This window comes from Sciurus carolinensis, chromosome 4, assembly GCF_902686445.1.
Source record: "Sciurus carolinensis chromosome 4, mSciCar1.2, whole genome shotgun sequence".
Lineage (NCBI taxonomy): Eukaryota > Metazoa > Chordata > Mammalia > Rodentia > Sciuridae > Sciurus > Sciurus carolinensis.
In genome coordinates, this window is record NC_062216.1 from 151,327,759 (window position 1) to 151,344,315 (window position 16,557).

Consider the following 16,557-nt stretch of genomic DNA (forward strand, 5'->3'; position numbering starts at 1 on the left):
AGCCTGGGTCCACCTGGCTCCAGGAACATCCTCCCTTTTATTGAAAGTCTACTGCGTAAGCCAAGCCAAGGACTACACACGTCAACAGACTGTTCTGCTTTAGGCAAGACTTGGTGACGTGAGGTAATTACTGGAGATGTTTTCAATCTGACATTGATAAGTAAGAGAAGATGCTAGCTTAAATCTCAGGATATCCTGCATAATGAAAAACATAGATTGTTTCTGTTTTAACCACTAATAATGATTCTCAGTGACAAATTGTACATAAACTCCCTCCTCTGGCTAAATTCCTAGCAGGTCTACAGTCAATGAATGCTCTGCTATCAAGATGGCAGATAAGAGACTTCCTTCTCCCAGAGTCACAGCAGATTCAAGGCACCAGAGATTCATGTTTCAGGCAGACTGGAGTGCTGGAGAAACACACTGTTCTGTAGTCTGGGAGAAAAGAAATAAAAGAAACTTTGGGCTGTGATTTTTAAGAGCAACACCGTAGCATGACCTGACTTAGAACCCAAGTCTATATTTGGGTGGACTATTTCCAAAACAGAGGGAAGAGCCTGCCAGGGCCCACTTACAACCCTCTACAGTCACCGGCAGCTCAGATCTCTCAGGATTCCACAGCCCTCTATCCTACACAGAGTCAACTGCCTGGCAGGAGCCTAACTTAGTAGTTCAGGGGCAGAGTTCAGAGCCACACTGCCTGGGTTCAAATTCCAGCTCTTCCATGTTATTGTATCACCTTGGGTAAGCTATTTCCTCTATGCCTTAATTTCTTCATCTGTAAAATGAGAACAGTTCTCACTACTTCACAGGTGACTGGAAGGATTATGTGAGCTGGTACAGGTGCAGTGCTTGGAACTGGGCTTTGTACAGAGTAAGCGCTGTCAGTGATGGTAATCACTTATTAAATCTCACGTACCCCAGATAAGTGGAACCTGAGGACAGGCCAGAGTCAAGAACAAGGAGGCTGCCGCTGCCATGACCCAGTTCCTCCAACAGGAGCTAATGATCTGCACGGCCCCAACATTCATGGAACCTGCCTGTATATACATTTTGCAGCAGAAGGTGGGGAAAGAGAATGAAAAACAGGTCTCAAACCCACACCGGGAGATTCTTTAGGATCAAGTTTCAATGACCCTGAACAGAAATTTAAAAATTATTTTGTGGTGCTGGGGACTGAACCCAAGGCCTTGTACGTGCTGGGCAAGCATTCTACCACTGAGCTATGTCCCCAGCCCTATTAAAGATAATTTTTAAAAGAGGTCCACATACCCAGAAGCCTAAGACAGTGCTTTAAAGAAACTTACTAATATCTGACTGATTATGACTTTTAAAAAGATTCAATACCTTAGATGACTAAAATTAAAACCTCAGTATCTGACCCTTAACTTTTTAAATGTGTCATTAGTCTACATTGATGTTTTCAGTAAACCCAAGACTCTGGGTTAAGACTTCAGACAGATGGTTAACACTTTCCATGGCCAAGACAAAGCAGAACAAGAGGGCACTGTATTAGAAAAACTGACCTAATGATGATACCCTGGTACTTCCTCTAGAAAGCCTGACTACTTCTTGAGACCATCAGTATCATGGCCTAGAAGACTGTTTTAACAGACACCGTGGGGTTTTTGATTGGGTTACTCTTACTTTCAGGACCTTATGTATCAATGGCCTATTCTTATTTTATCCAGGCTTTCATCATCCCTTATTCAAAACTATCACTAAATTCTGTCATCTCTGTCCAGTAGTTTCTCTCTATTCCTCCTCTCCTACGTCCACCCAGCTCAATCCAGACCCTCATTTCCTGTCTCCTATACAAAGAGGACACCAGGTTTCATTGCTTTTGGTGTTCTATCCCTTCATCCAGTCCAGAGAAAGTCATTACCCTAATCTAAACCGCCTCAGCACGTTACCACCCTGCCCGGGATGCACAATGGTTCTTCTTTCAGTACAGGAACCGGACTCCTCTCCAGCTGGTACTCCAGCCCTACATGATTTCCCCCTCCAGACTGCCCAAGGTCTTTTTCCTCCCTTCTCCACCCACCAGAGGGCCCTTAGCATCATGGGATAGCAGATGTATTCCTCCATTAAAAAAAATTACTGATTTTTAACATTATCCCTTTCTGAACACAGGATTTCCATGGCCTCTTATCCAAATCCTATCTTTCCTCCAAGCCTTCTTCCATGAGGCCTCCCTCCTTTCCCACCTGTTTTAGTTCTTATTTGTACTGTTAAGTCAGTTCTGACTTGTTTGAACACCCTTCTTAATGAAAGCATTACTTTTTTCTCTTTTTTAAAATTATTTTTTTTTTATTTTTACAGACTGTATTTTGATTCATTATACACAAATGGGGTACATCTTTTTGTTTCTATGGATGTGCACGATGTAGATTTACACATGTAATCATACGCATACATAGGGTAGTGATGTCTGGCTCATTCCACCATCTTTCATACCCCCGCCTCCTCCTCCCTCTCATTTCCCTTTACGAAAGCATCACTTTTTAACGTGCCACACAACACTCAGTGCAGAACTGGCAGTGTCACTGAGTAGCACATACCTTTTAACCTTTTTTCATACCTTTTTTTCTTTATGCTACATATATTGTAATATATTGCAAATTCTGAATGAGACCCATAGCAAGAAATACATATTTATCAATGTATACACATATATATGAGCACAGATACACACATGGAATTGAAACAAAGTTTTATAAAGTAGTACTTTGCTACATGTAATGTAAATGTGTTTTTTAAATATATATATTTTTGGATAATAGTGTATGAGGAAATTAAATTAATTTAGAAATGTTAACTTTATTATGGAGAAAAAGTTCTTATCTGCTGATATATATAAGAAGCAAAGTACCCTGGTGTCTATATGTAAATAACTTTGAAAGAGACTATGCATACGTGCACACACACATACACAGCCCAAATATGAAAATTTGTATTGCTGAATATGAATAAGGTAGATGGGCTGCTCCTGTTTTTCTATAAGAAAACAAAAATGATAGCTGTTATGTATTAAATTTATTTCATGACCAATGAATGGGTTTCAATTGTTTGAAAAATAAAGCTTTAAAATTAGGAGAAGGATAAGTCACTTGTAACTACCTAAGGAAACTTTAAGATTCTGAAGAATGTTCTCTGGTTACTCCCTGGCCAGTGGGTCAATAAAGGATTTAATTTTCCACTGCTTTGAGTCCACAAAGCTTCCCTTCTATGAAGCTTTCTATGAAGGTTTCTAAGATCCACTACTACCTTAGTAGGAAGGTATAAGATCAAGGACTAGTGTTTTACTTGCAGAGATCACAGAATCAGAATTTACCCCAAAAATCGCCATCCTAAGAAGAATCCTTGTGGTTTTCATCAGGATCTGGGAACACCAAAAGTTCAAGACAATGCCTGAAACTAAAAATGCTTAATCAATACTACACTTGAAAAACTTCCCCCTTCCTTCTTCAAGGTTTGGTTTTAATAAGATACTAGGTTCTGCGAACAGAGTGAGGTATACCTCAATGAGCTAACACTAAGGGGGAAGTATTCAGGTGAGGTGAGTAAGTGAAATTTCCAGATACCTTGAATTTTTAAGTCTTGCTGATCATTAATTTCTAAATACCCAAGACTGTGTTCCTGTTGACCAGGGTCAACCATAGGAGCAAGTTTGAGTTGTGACATGGCAGTGTCCTCAAGAAGACACCTGAGCCAGATCGACCAGGGGACCTGCATCTGACTTAACTCCAGACCCTAGTTCCCTCATTTGGGAACTCCATGACCTACACAGCTCTTGCGATTCTCACACTCAATAATCCTGTTACTGCTAGGTCTGTAAAGCTGGCAGCCCTCACACAAAATGCCAATGATCTTGTTAATAAACTAAATTATCAGTACATGCCAACCGACACTACTATTTACCCTTCCTTTCAATGAATCTTACCAAAATGAAAATCATGCAAATAGTAGTTTAAAAACATATGAAGCAAGTAAAAGGAACAACAAACACAACACAGATGCACGTCATGTGTATGATTCCCAAGGAAAAGAAACCACACACAAGATTGTGCACAAAAACATAGGATCACGGTATTTCCGCAGTCAGAACAGTGATTACCCTTGCAGGGTAGTGAGACTGATTCACCAGAAGGTGGCACCAGGGAGCACTGGGCACTGACAACCTAGGTGCAGGTGGTAGTCACCCCGTGCCTACAAAGGTAAGAGGTATGCAATTTACAAGCTATATTTGAAAAAAGCAAAATATGAAATGCAGAAGACGTAGATAATGAAAATGTAAGAGCTTTCAAAATTATTACCTCATAGTACCAAAACATTGCAGGTGCTTAATAAAAAAATATTAACATTGTTCGATTCTAGTGGGAAAAGGGCTTGGATTTCATTAGTCTGTCAATTATGCTGCATTTTGTCAGCTCTTTAATATTTTCAGTTTCCAAAACATTCATGACACTTCCTCATAAATATTTTTTTTAGTACTAGAACACAAAAAGAGCAAATTGAAAGTGGAAATCTGTATAGTATATTAGTAAGATACTGATTTCTGTGGTGTAAATTTAATTCATCAGATTTAGACAAAAATATTTAATTTTAAATACAGCAACATCCTAAATGCCATGCGGATGCAGACTGCTAATGCCTTGTTTCAATACATAATAGTTACTTAGGAAGCCAATATTTCTCAAAGAGGCTGATCTTAACTAAAAAGCACACAAAGTACAATTAGGGCTTCCTCACTTGCTCAGACCAAATTGTTTTTATGATAGCTGACAGAATTAATAAAGGTTCCAAAACCAGGCCCACCAAAATACAGAGTTTCCACTTGAAAAATGTTCTTCTGGGTATCTTTTATGAGCCAGACAGTGTGCTAAAAGCACTGCAATGAGAAAGGGGATAGGATAAACTCAGCCCTAGCGGATTCACTGGGCAGAGAGACCTGAGAACGACGTGTACACAGGAACACGGAGCCGGCCACAGCAGTCCGCACCTATAGCCCCAGCTACTCGGGAGCTGAGGCAGGAGGATAACAAGTTCTGGGAATTAGCAAGGCCCTGTCCCCAGAGTTTTAAAAAAAAAAAAAAAAAAAAAAAAGCTGGGCTGACCTTGGTGGTAGAGTGTCTCTAGGGTCAATCCCAAGTACTGTCCAAAAAACAAACACACACACAAACAAAAAAGATAAATGGAATAAGTACTACAGAAACGAAGGGAAGGAAACAAGCAGGCAGGGCGTCAGTGGGAAGGCTTCTAGGAAGGAGGTACTCGACTAGGAAGAAGAGGCTCAACACCAGCCAAGAGAGCTGAGCAAGGAGCACAACGCAAAGGTAAAAAGTACAGAATGTTTATGGAAATAAAAATCGCCTGGAGCGTCTGAAACTGAGAATCGTTTAAAGTCAGGGCACAACTAAAGGATGAGGCAAAAAAGATGTGCAGGACAAGTATGTCTAAAAGGAAGGATGAGACAGTGAAGAACCCAGACAGCCTGCAGTGGGCTCTGTGAACCATGCTGTACTTGACACTGATTCTGAAAATAAAGAGAAATAGAGAAGCAGAAAGATAAAAAAAGAAGAAAACCAAAGAATTCATAATATCCTATCTTAAACACAGATCATTTAAAATCTTACTATTTGAGACCGGGGGCAAGGGTTAGCTCTCATGTTGCCTGAGCTGGGCTTCTAACTCCTAGGCTCAAGAGATCCTCCTGCCTCAGCCTCCCAAGTAGCTGGGACTGTAGACATGTGCCCAGCCTGAAACCATTTGGATACTTTTTAATTTTGTAAAAATGCAGAACTTTGACTATACTGTATTAGGGATTTCAGGTTTAGTTCATGTGCTGTGCACAGTCACAGAAGGATGACTCACTAATGTATTCGCATGATCTAGTCACCAGATTCTAATGCATTTATACCACACTGCATACCAATACTGTGTGAGTCTCTGTCTGGGACACTGGGAGGATGCAACCTGAGTATTCTTAGAAAAACACACACGCAGCATCATTTGAAGCTACGAATAATTGTGGTTTCACTTAATAGAATATTATCAATCACATGGTGAGAAATTAGGTACTTTGCATCATAAATACAAGACTGGTAATTTATGCCATCTCCACTCATTTCTGGGGAACTAAAATATTAAATAAATTCCAATTATTAACACATCATTGGTAATTTGTGTTGGGGTGCTGGACAGATTACCAAGAGCCAGGTTTCCACCTGGAATGAAAGAAAAGGAAGGATACATCCCTGAAGGGTACAGGTCTGAGAAGAGAAATCCCTGAATGTATGCTGCTTATCATATTCTCCTCACGGAAGAGCTTCCAGATTGTTCCAGCTGCAGGAAAACACCACAGCGTACCTATTAAAGTAGGTGCTGTGACTCAAATTCTGTCTGGCGGGAAAAAAAAAAAACCAAATAATAAAAGGGGCAAAAAAAGTGTGTGTGACAGGGGAGAGAAGGCAGTCTGAGAAAGTTTCGATGCCAGATGCTTTTCTTCTCTTTACTGGGAACTGCAATGGACCAAATCATGGGTCTGTACCTGGCACAGAGCCCCAACTGCCCCAGAGACCATGAGAACTTCCAGATAGGGACACCTGCTCTGAGCTTATTACAGAACTGCCTGTGTGCAGAATTACCACTTCAAAATATGTTAATTTTATGCCCAAAGGGTAAAATGCCTTTCTTATGAGACTTTATTCATGTTTAGTTCCCTAAGATAATATACACGATAGGGTCTTTCTTTGCCTTGGGAAAGCTGATGAACTTGACTCCAAGGGCTGCTAAATAAATGATAGTATCTATAATTTGGCGCAATTCACTACTTTGACTCAGTCCACCTAATTTATTCAGCATTTCAAAATGTTACAAGACCATCTGTTTGAGATTCACCAATTGAGAACATTATGAAACTTAGTATCACTCAAGATAATACACCCTGAACTTGATGAACTAAAATTTCTTTGATTTTGATACTTTGATGTCTCTGGTGTCATTCATTACTTTAGAAGCTGGTATGACTGTTTTATGACCAAGGCCATTGTAAATACATCTGTAAACACCACAATCCCTGTACCTGAAACACTTTGCTGGACTGATTTCATCCTGAATAAATATGCAGCCCACCACCAGTGAATATGCACTTCATGTTACAGTGCTGACTCCAAGTGTTCAATCCCACGTCATCAGAAGCAAGAGCATGTTTATTTTACTAGGGGGCACATACTTCAAAGGAACTAAACTATATATGAAACAGAGGGAAAATGGCAAGCATAATTAGGCAAGAATTAAAGGACAAACACACTTGGGTACAATCATTAACTTTCTACTTACACAGCATCTTTCATCAAAAATTTCAATGAACTGAACTATTCTTGTCCCAACCTAGGATATGATTATCTCCAAGTGTTACAAATCTGTTCTGCATTTCACAAGACTGACAGTCATTCAGTCGTTAGGACTCAACACAAAGTCCGCCCCCCTTCCTCTGCCTACAATATCCATGAGTTCTCTTTTGTCTTTCTCAATATTCTAACAGCTGACCCTTCCTTTCTCTTGAGCAACTGATACCTGTCTCTGGCCAAGTCTTAAAAATATTGCACATCTGGATCACTGTAACAATCTTCTCACCCATCTGCATCTGGGATGCCCCTCTCAACAGACACGCAGACCGTCTGCAGGATGAGGATGAAATTCTCAAGCTGGAAGTCAAGGTCCTCCATGTCTTGGACCAAATTTGTCTCTGGCCTGGCTGTCTTCCCCAGACCCACTGGAACGACCCAGGTGAGCCTGACCCAGATCAGGCACTGCAGCCCAGATCACCTGACCAACCCCCTGGCCTCTGCCACTGGCTGACCTCAGACACAGTCCTAACCATTCCCAAACCTCCACCATCTACTGGGTGCCTGCTAAACGCCCATCAGTCTCACATATGTTTGAAATATTTTGTCTTTAGTTTTCACTTCAATTGTGCAAATCATGTTTAGTGTATCAAAGAAATTAAGGAACTTGCCAAGGTCGTAAATCAGGGAGTGTGGAGGCAGTCAGTCCAGGTCTAACTCCACAGCTTTTGTTTTTTCCCAAAGTCTCAGGCTTCTTGGGATGCCATTCCTAAGGCCCTACTTACTGAAGTCTTGGGATCCTTCGCTTCTGGCTCAACTTAACTCCTTCCACAGGAAGTATATTCTGATCACCCCAATCTAGTCACCAGTCTCACTCAGAACTCCTGCCACTAAATCATTTACCACCTCAGATTACTTTTATTTTTATTTTGGCAACCTCAGAGCCACATATTATCTCTTAAACACAGTAGGCATTTAATTGTCTTTATGAGTAAATCATTTTCCTACTTTGATATTATTTCCTATGGGCAAAATTCCTTATCAGGCTGATTTCAGGAACTAAACAAAAGAAGATTCAACAGTGAGGCACTTACTGCAATCTTACAAACTAAGATCAGCAAACAGGGCTAATCTGGAGACTTAAGATGTTAAAGATTCCAAGTGCTTTCCTTTGTTTTCACTTTACTATCCTTGGAACATTTTATTTGTTCCCCTGGAGGCAGAAGTTCCAGGAATCATATGTAGACAATCCTGGCTATGGATGAAGACACTTTTCTCTATTTTATTAGGAAGGGAAACATTTTCCAGAAACTCAACAGATTCCCCCTTGGATTCTTCTGGCCAGCACTGAGTCATGTCCATGCCCCAGGTGCAGGAGCGACTGGGGGACAGAATGGAACAGTTCCAACCTCTACTGCAGGAACAGGCTGTGCCAGACAGGTATAAATGGCATATGGACCACTAACCACTGCATTTGCATATTTGCAAATATGTCCATGCAATAAGCTCTGCATAAGGAACCCTCCAAGTCCAAACAGGTGGCATAGCATGAGAAAGGTTTGCTAATGAGGTTGTCACAAAAAATTCAGTTGCCATAATGTGTCTGCACTAGAGGTAGGAGACAAAGGAACTGGAACCTCTCGGGTCTTTGGCCACTAGTAAATACATTCCTTTTCCTCATATTTTGGGTTAAATATCAAAATCTTGTTCTCTACCATCATGACCATCACAAGGAAAAAAGGGCAAGGAAGAAAAAAGTCTAGCCCTTCTGAATGTCCATGTAGTTCCTAAGACATCTTAAAACAGACAAACAACTCCAAGACATTTATTTAAAGAACAGAATTTGAGATCAAAGTATGTATGTCTTTTGCCTCTTTCTTCAATTCTTCTTTGCTGCTTCTAACATGATAGTCTGCCACCACCATCACCATCTGTTTCCAATTCTGGAAAAAGCACAGGCATCCATCAATAGTGAGCCACTTTAAAAACTCTAGTACGCTGAAAAATGATGCAGCCACTAAGATGGGAACTGATCTGAATGGGCCACCATGGAAGCTGGCCAAGCTAATCTGGTAAGAGAGAAAAGCAAGATGCAGAGCCATGTGCACGATGCACACTCCATGGGGCTTTGAGAGAGAGGTGGGGTTCACCGTACTTTATTTGCATGGAATTTTCTAGAAGGGTATCCTAAGAATTGTGTATGGTGGCTACTACCTTCAGGGAATAGAACTGGAAATGTAGGAACAGTTCACACATTTTGTTTCATATTATTTTTGATAAGTGTTTTTATTCACCTTATTTTCATATTTTTAAACAAAGTCCCCAATGCCTATATCTTCAAACTGAGACTAATATATAATTACTGAAAAAATCTCACTAGCACATGCAAGGTACTTGCTTGGCTCCTCTAAGGACCTAATGATTTTACTAACAGCAAAATAACTGGCCTCCTGAATAGCAGAAATTTTTGTAACTACACACTTTGCTTGTGTGATTATTTTTAGAAAAGTAATTCTCCACTGAAAAGGGGGCTTTTCAATCCAGTTTCCCAAGGAAGTAAAACCATGCCTTAAAACGTAGGTTTAAAAACTTTTATAAAACCCAACTGCAACTGTCAAGTCACAAATACAAATTTTCAGGTGAAAGACATAAAAACCATGGCACACTAATATTACTTCCTTCTTACAGAGCTCTGCCTAAAATATCGTCTTCTCAAGGGACCGACACTACTGAACCGTTTCTGCTGAGATCTAGGTTTCCCAGTGCTCACAGCGCTCAATCAGGACTGCATGGGCAGAGGCGTTTCTAATACAGACTCTGCAGGAACGTCCACAGAAGCATACCAGGTAGTGTGTGACTAGGGCACACGGAGACATGCACTGCAAATGACATTTTCTATCAAGATGACCAAGGACTTGAGGCCAGAATTGGGGACAGGCAGTTAGTGTAGAAATAGGGGATCAGGTCAAGTCGAGGAAATAGAGGCCTTGAAAGCCATCTGCCTCTGGAAGTTGGAGACTGCCCCTGGGAGAATGGAATGTCAAGGATCTGCAGAGTCCACTAATTACCAAATTTACCTGCCCTTATCAAGGACTGCAGGCAAGGAGCTAATTAATGCTCCCTGGGCCCTCCCCCTGCCCTATCTGCTTCTCACTTTATGCATCTGCATCTCACCTGCAAAACCAGGCCTAGTCACATAGGCAGGAAGGAGAGTAAGAGAGGATAGGACTGGAGAACATAAGAGACCTTAACCTATAAAAGATGTAGGGTGCGCTCACTTCTTGGGACTCTAGAACTTCTGGGAGAAGTCTGTATTATTACCTTTAAATAAAACCTGCTTCATATGCTTGCCTTGGCGTGCGTCTCTGATGTTATACTTCAACACCTGAGGAAGCAGAACTCGTCACTGGTAAATGGCAGTATCAGACTGACTGTATGTATGCAGGAGTCCCATGAGACCATTTCCATCTCTCAGTGGCATCAGAGCACTCACACCTTTGTGGTGGTGCTGGTGTGAACAAACCCAGTGAGCTGCCAGTCATTTAAAGTGTTGCACATATACTTATGCACAATATGTAACACTTAATGATAATAAAGAATTATGTTATTGTCTTACATACTTTCTATACTTGTGTATGTGTTGTGTTGTGTGTGTGTGTGTGGTAATGGGAATTGGACCCAGGGTCTCCCACGTGCTAGGCAAGCGCTCTACCACTGAGTTACATACCCAGTCCTTAATTTTTTTATTTCGAGTCTTGCCGAGTTGCCCACGCTGGCCTTGAACTTGTGATCCTCTGCCTCGGTCTCCTGAGGATAACAGATGTAATCTCCTTGGGATTACAAATGTGCACACCACAGTGGGCTATATTTACTACACTTTTTATCATTATTTGAATTAGCTTTTACTTATCATTTAAAAAATGTTTAACTATGAAACAGTCTCAGGAAGGTCTTTCAGGAGGGACTCCAGAAGGCAGCACGGGTATCATAGGAGAGCACAGCTTCACGTGTGTGCCTGGCCCTGAGGACTCCCAGTAGGACAATTTGTGTTAAAAGTTTAGAAAGGGGCTGGCGTTGTGGCTCAGTGGTAGAGTGCTTGCCTAGCACGTGTGAGGCACTGGGTTCCATCCTCAGCACTGCGTATAAATAAATTTAAAAAAAAAAAATAAAGGTCCATCCACAAATAAAATTTTTAAAAGTTTAAAAAGTAAAAGACAAAAATAAAATTGTTTAAAATAAAGTGTACAGAATAATGATATAAAGAAAATAATTTTGTTCAGCTATACCATGTTTGTCTTTTTAAGTTGTTATTACAAAATGAAAAAAATTAAATGTTCACAAAGTAAAAAAGTTAAAGCTAAGATTAAATTATTGAAGAAAAATATTTCTTATAAATTTAGCATTGCCTAAGTGTACAGTACGTCCTCGGCCTTCATGCCCTCGGCCTCCCCACATACTCACCGACTCACCAGAGAACTCCAAGTCCTACATACTCCACGCATGGTGAGTTCCCCACACAGGTGAATCCTTTTTCTGTTTTATATGTATTCTTATTTTTTTAAACATTTTTTTAGTTGTAGATCAACCTTTATTTTACTTAGTTATTTTACATGTGGTGCTGAGGATCAAACCCAGTGTCTCACACATGGTAGGCAAGTGCTCTGCCACTGAGCCCCAGCCCCAGCCCAGTACCTTTACTGTTCCTTTTCCATGTGTAGATATAGGTTAGATGCAGGAGTACCCCTGTGTTACAACTGCCTCAGGATAGTAACCCCTCTACAGGTCTGCAGCCCAGGAGCAACAGGATGCTGCCTTGGTGTGGACTGGGCTCTGTCACACAGGTTGCACACTGCAGTGCTCACACGATGACAAAATCACCTAACAGAGCATTTCTCAGAGCACATGCCCCCAAACAAATCCTATCATTAACTGATCCATGACTGCATATAACCATGAAGAGTGACAGAGTTCATCTAGGGACCATTTGCTTCTAGCTCATGTGACTCCTGAGGGCTAGACCGCTTTGGGATTTCTAGGTATTAATGTTTCGCTTAGTCTTTCAAAAATGGTTTCTGTAACAACTACAAAGAGCAATAAAGCCATGTCCTTAAGGTTTAAGTTGATTTCTCAGAAGTCAGAAGTACTCTGACGAAAAAAAAAATTTTTGTGGTGGTTCTAGGATTTATTCTAAAACGAAGCAAGGCTAAAAATCACATAATAAGATACATTTGAAATGTTTACAATTAAGTAATTCTTAAAATGTTAAAACTGTTTGGCAGTTGAATATGTACATACCCTAGAGACTCAGAAGTCCCATTCCCAGGTTAGAAGAGTACATTAAAAAAATGTTCACAGCAGCACTATGCACACAAGAAAACCACATCCACCCAAACAACCCGCAAATAACCCGAAGACCTAGGGGCAAAGGAATGGCCATGTGTGCATCGTATGTATCTGAATGATGGAATGACAGGAACTGAACTGTAAGAATACAAGTGGCTGAATCCTAAAAGAAGCCAGTTAAAGAAGAGCATCTTCAGAAAGAAGTCCACTTTATAAAGCTCGTGTGCACACAGATTCTTGCCAAGGTATAAACACACAGGTGGTAGAATCATGGAGAAAAAGCAAGGGAATGATTAACAGGAATCTTAAGACACAGGACCTCCTCAGGAGGAGAGGGGCTGTGGTGTATACCCAATTGGGCAAGAAGGTCATGGGGTCAAGTCTGACACCTTACCCCTGGGTTTAGGCACCAGGGTGTTTCACAGTCCCCCACAACTAAATATCTTCTGTTTGTAATATTTAACACTTTAAAGACTTTTTTTTAAACAAAAACTATGGAATGAATTGCTCTGTAAAACTAACTAAACGTGTACATATATATCTGTCTCTAAGCTATAGAATGAATAACGTCTTTCAATCCTACTGCTCTATCTCTGGCTCTTCCTAAACTCTTTGATAAATGTTAAAATCTAAATCGTGACCTGCATTCAAAGGTCCTCAGGCCGCCCCTGCAATAGGTCCCTCTTCCTGGATCATTATCCTCCTTAGGTCCAACTCAGGAATGTGAAGGACAGTCAGGAGAAAGCCCTGCCTTGCCCCCGGGCCACAGGTGGATCCCCTAACAGCAAAATCAACTCACTCCCCTAAGCTGGCTGTAGGAGAGAGGAGCCATCGAGGAGGGACAGCAGTGGAGCCAGCCAGCACCATGAGTGCTTCCCCAGAATGGCCTGTCCACCAGTGGCTGGCCTGAGGAGCCCTGCCTGTGTCTCTGTGGACACGGGGCACAGAGGGCAGCTCAAGTTATTTTACAAGCAGCACTCGAGGAGTCTGGGAAGCAGTTTTCCCTTTCATTCCAACTGAAACGGTACCCCTCCAACTCTGTCGACTGCTAAGCTCGCCATGCTATGAGGTTATGGGATGCAGTTTCTAAAGGCCCCGCACAGTTACCAACAAAATGCCCTCCTTTGTAACATTCTAGACAAAACTTTGATACAAAATTGGAAAAAAAATACCTCAGTTATATGTGTCCAGATATTTCAGTGACTAAGGAATGAAAGATTACATTTACTATATAATAAATGTATATATTATACAATATACAGAAGTCTTCCATGGCATAGACACACATGGCCACAAGCTGAATACAGATTTCCCATATGAGATCAGAGCTCCTGGGCAGAATTCACACGAAACAGAACTTTCACCAAGGCAAGAGCCTCACTTCCCACTGTGGGTGTCCCTGGGATGGCCAGAGGCGCCCTAATTCTCTACACTTCCCCAAGGCTGCTTCCTCTCCCCACGCGCAGCTCAGTACCCACCACACCCTTCTTCCCCACAGTGGCAAACAGTGGCTGACAGAGCTGCCCTATCAGTTTTATGGAAGCTCAAGTTTCCAGGAAGAGGGTGTCTCGAAGATGCAGCTTGTAGAAAGACCAGATGTTAAAAGTACAAAGTTAGATTCCACCTCGGAGCCTGTTAGACCCAGGATTACTTTCCAGCCCACAGGCAAGTGGGAGGAGAACTGGCTCTTTTCCAGCCAGTAGCCGGCACACTCAAACCCAGATATTTGTCCATCTCTTAAATAACTCATGCTGGATTTACATTTTTTAAAAAAAGACCAAATAACAGAGTTTGGAGGTTTATTATTAGTATAGGCAGTTTCAATACCTACAAACCCAGAGAGAAATTAGGGAGGGATTTGAGCAAGCGCAAGGATAACTAGAAAGAGTACAAAGATAATGTGTATTTCTTTCAAGCATCTCGCAGGATATTAGTTACCACAAAGCTCTACAATACATATTTACATGCTCTGGCTGAAGCGGGAGGTGGTGAAGAGACTTACCAAATGCCACACAACAAATCAGGAGCAGCCCAGGAGCGGCAGACAGCTCACCTTCCTGCCCGAGAGGCAGCTGAGTGTGCAGGGCAGGCTGGCTGGATATTCTAAACAGCACCTACCAGTGACTCACCCTGGACTTGTGAGATAGTGCTCACATTATCTCTGGGTATTCCTGTGTTTGTCTCAGAGAAACTCCACACCCTGCACTGTGCCCAACACAACTGCCAGCAATAATGCCCTGTATTCACTCAGCATGGCTGGTGCACAAACAGGCGCTTTGTGCTGCGAGAGAAGAGGCCATCCAACTCTTGCAGGGAGGTCAACCCGAGTGGAGTCCTGCTAATCACACAACTCTGGGGTTGTGAGAGAGGCAACATTCCACCTGGTATTCAGGGTTTGCCAACAAGGGAGAGGGCTCAATTCAACAAACCCAGGTTGGGCAGAACAAATGAAAACAGCGGAAGGAACCGAAGATGCACGAAGGTGGAGCGGGCGGTGAACTGGCCAGTTAGTGCCGAGGGAGGGAAGAGGCAGCAAGCAGTCAGGAGACCCTTTCCTCTGTTGAGCCTTTCACAGGACAGATGCTCCGGTGCCTCCATGTGCCAGGCGCAGCAAGGCGTACTCAAGAGGCAAAGGGGCTCAGCCCTCTCCCAGTCTAGTGCTCAGGGGGAGAAACAATGACAGCCACTGATAAGCGTGAGGACAGGCATCACTGGTGCCAAGGGAGCACCAGGGAGGGGCTGTTGAGAGGGACAGGAGGTCTCTCTTCTCTCTAAAGAAAAAAAAGAGACTTGTCTGTCAGAAGGTGCTCCAAGTAAACTGAGTTCTGAATCAGCCAGGGAACAGGTAAGGATTTGGAGGATATGGTTCAAGGCAAAGTGGGTAGGTCGGAAAGGAACTGGAACAGCAGGCAGGGATCGGACCCTGAACATCCCACTTAAATGACACTGAGGTGTTCACGTTTCCATCCAACAGACCACCCGGCAGCCTGGAATTCTTGAGGTTCGGAGGGAAAATGTTATGTTGGTGCAGCCAACTGTATCTGCACAGCAACCCTGAGAGGACAGCATCTGAGGCACAAGAAAAGGAGGTAGCAGGACAGGCCCTGAGGGGGGGTGAGGGAAACCCCACCTCTGTGGCATTCCTTCAGGGGGCTGTGAGATCATTCACAAGGCCAAGACGACTTGGGGGTAGGGGAGGAGTCAACTTCAAAACTTGAGGTTCTCCTGGGACATTTAAGTACAGATGTCCTGACAAGTGCTCTAAGAGAGAAAGTGGCTGAAGAAAGAGCCTGGGAGCCATCAGTTACAGTGCTTGGGGACACTTAGAGGGCAAGCACAGATTTTAGGGTCAGTCAGACCTAATCAAATTCCAGCTGTCTCTTGGTAGTTGCATGTCCCTGGGGGCAAGTAGATTAATCTTCTTTTTTAAAAAAATATTTTTTAAATTGTCAAGGGACCTTTATTTTATTTATTTGTATGTGGTGCTGAGAATCAAACCCAGTGACTCACACATGCTAGGCAAGCGCTCTACCACTGCGCTACAACCCCAGCCCGAATTAACCTTAAGACTCAGATTTTATCTACAAAAATTCCTCTTGGGATTTAATGAGATCAGAAAAGTACCTAATGTCAGTGCAGAAGATATTTAATATTTTCCTCTTGCCCTTTCTTGATCATATATATTGCCTTGCATGATCATTTTAGTTCTTAACCTGTACAGATTATAAGCCTTCTTGCTGTCACTCATCTTTAAATCCTTTTTCACCTTTCTTGTATGCACAAATTCTCAAATATTTGAATTGCCACAAGTCATATGAAAAACTCAGGCCAGAGCAGTCCAGGGGACAGGAATTTCCTGCCCTTG

At 42.1% G+C, this 16,557-nt stretch overlaps 1 protein-coding gene across 3 annotated transcripts in view; it reads right to left on the bottom strand.

The window, feature by feature from the left end:
• The window catches only part of Tmcc3 (transmembrane and coiled-coil domain family 3), a 265,021-nt gene that overhangs the window by 24,982 nt on the left and 223,482 nt on the right, over positions 1-16,557 (bottom strand). Inside the window, exon 1 of one of the 3 annotated variants that reach the window (XM_047549428.1) lies at positions 14,695-15,068. The exons of the other annotated variants lie outside the window; for them this stretch is intronic. The gene's annotated coding sequence lies outside the window, so the exon portion shown is untranslated. Of the gene's footprint in view, positions 1-14,694; positions 15,069-16,557 lie in introns of those variants that run through there. 3 annotated transcript variants of the gene reach the window in all.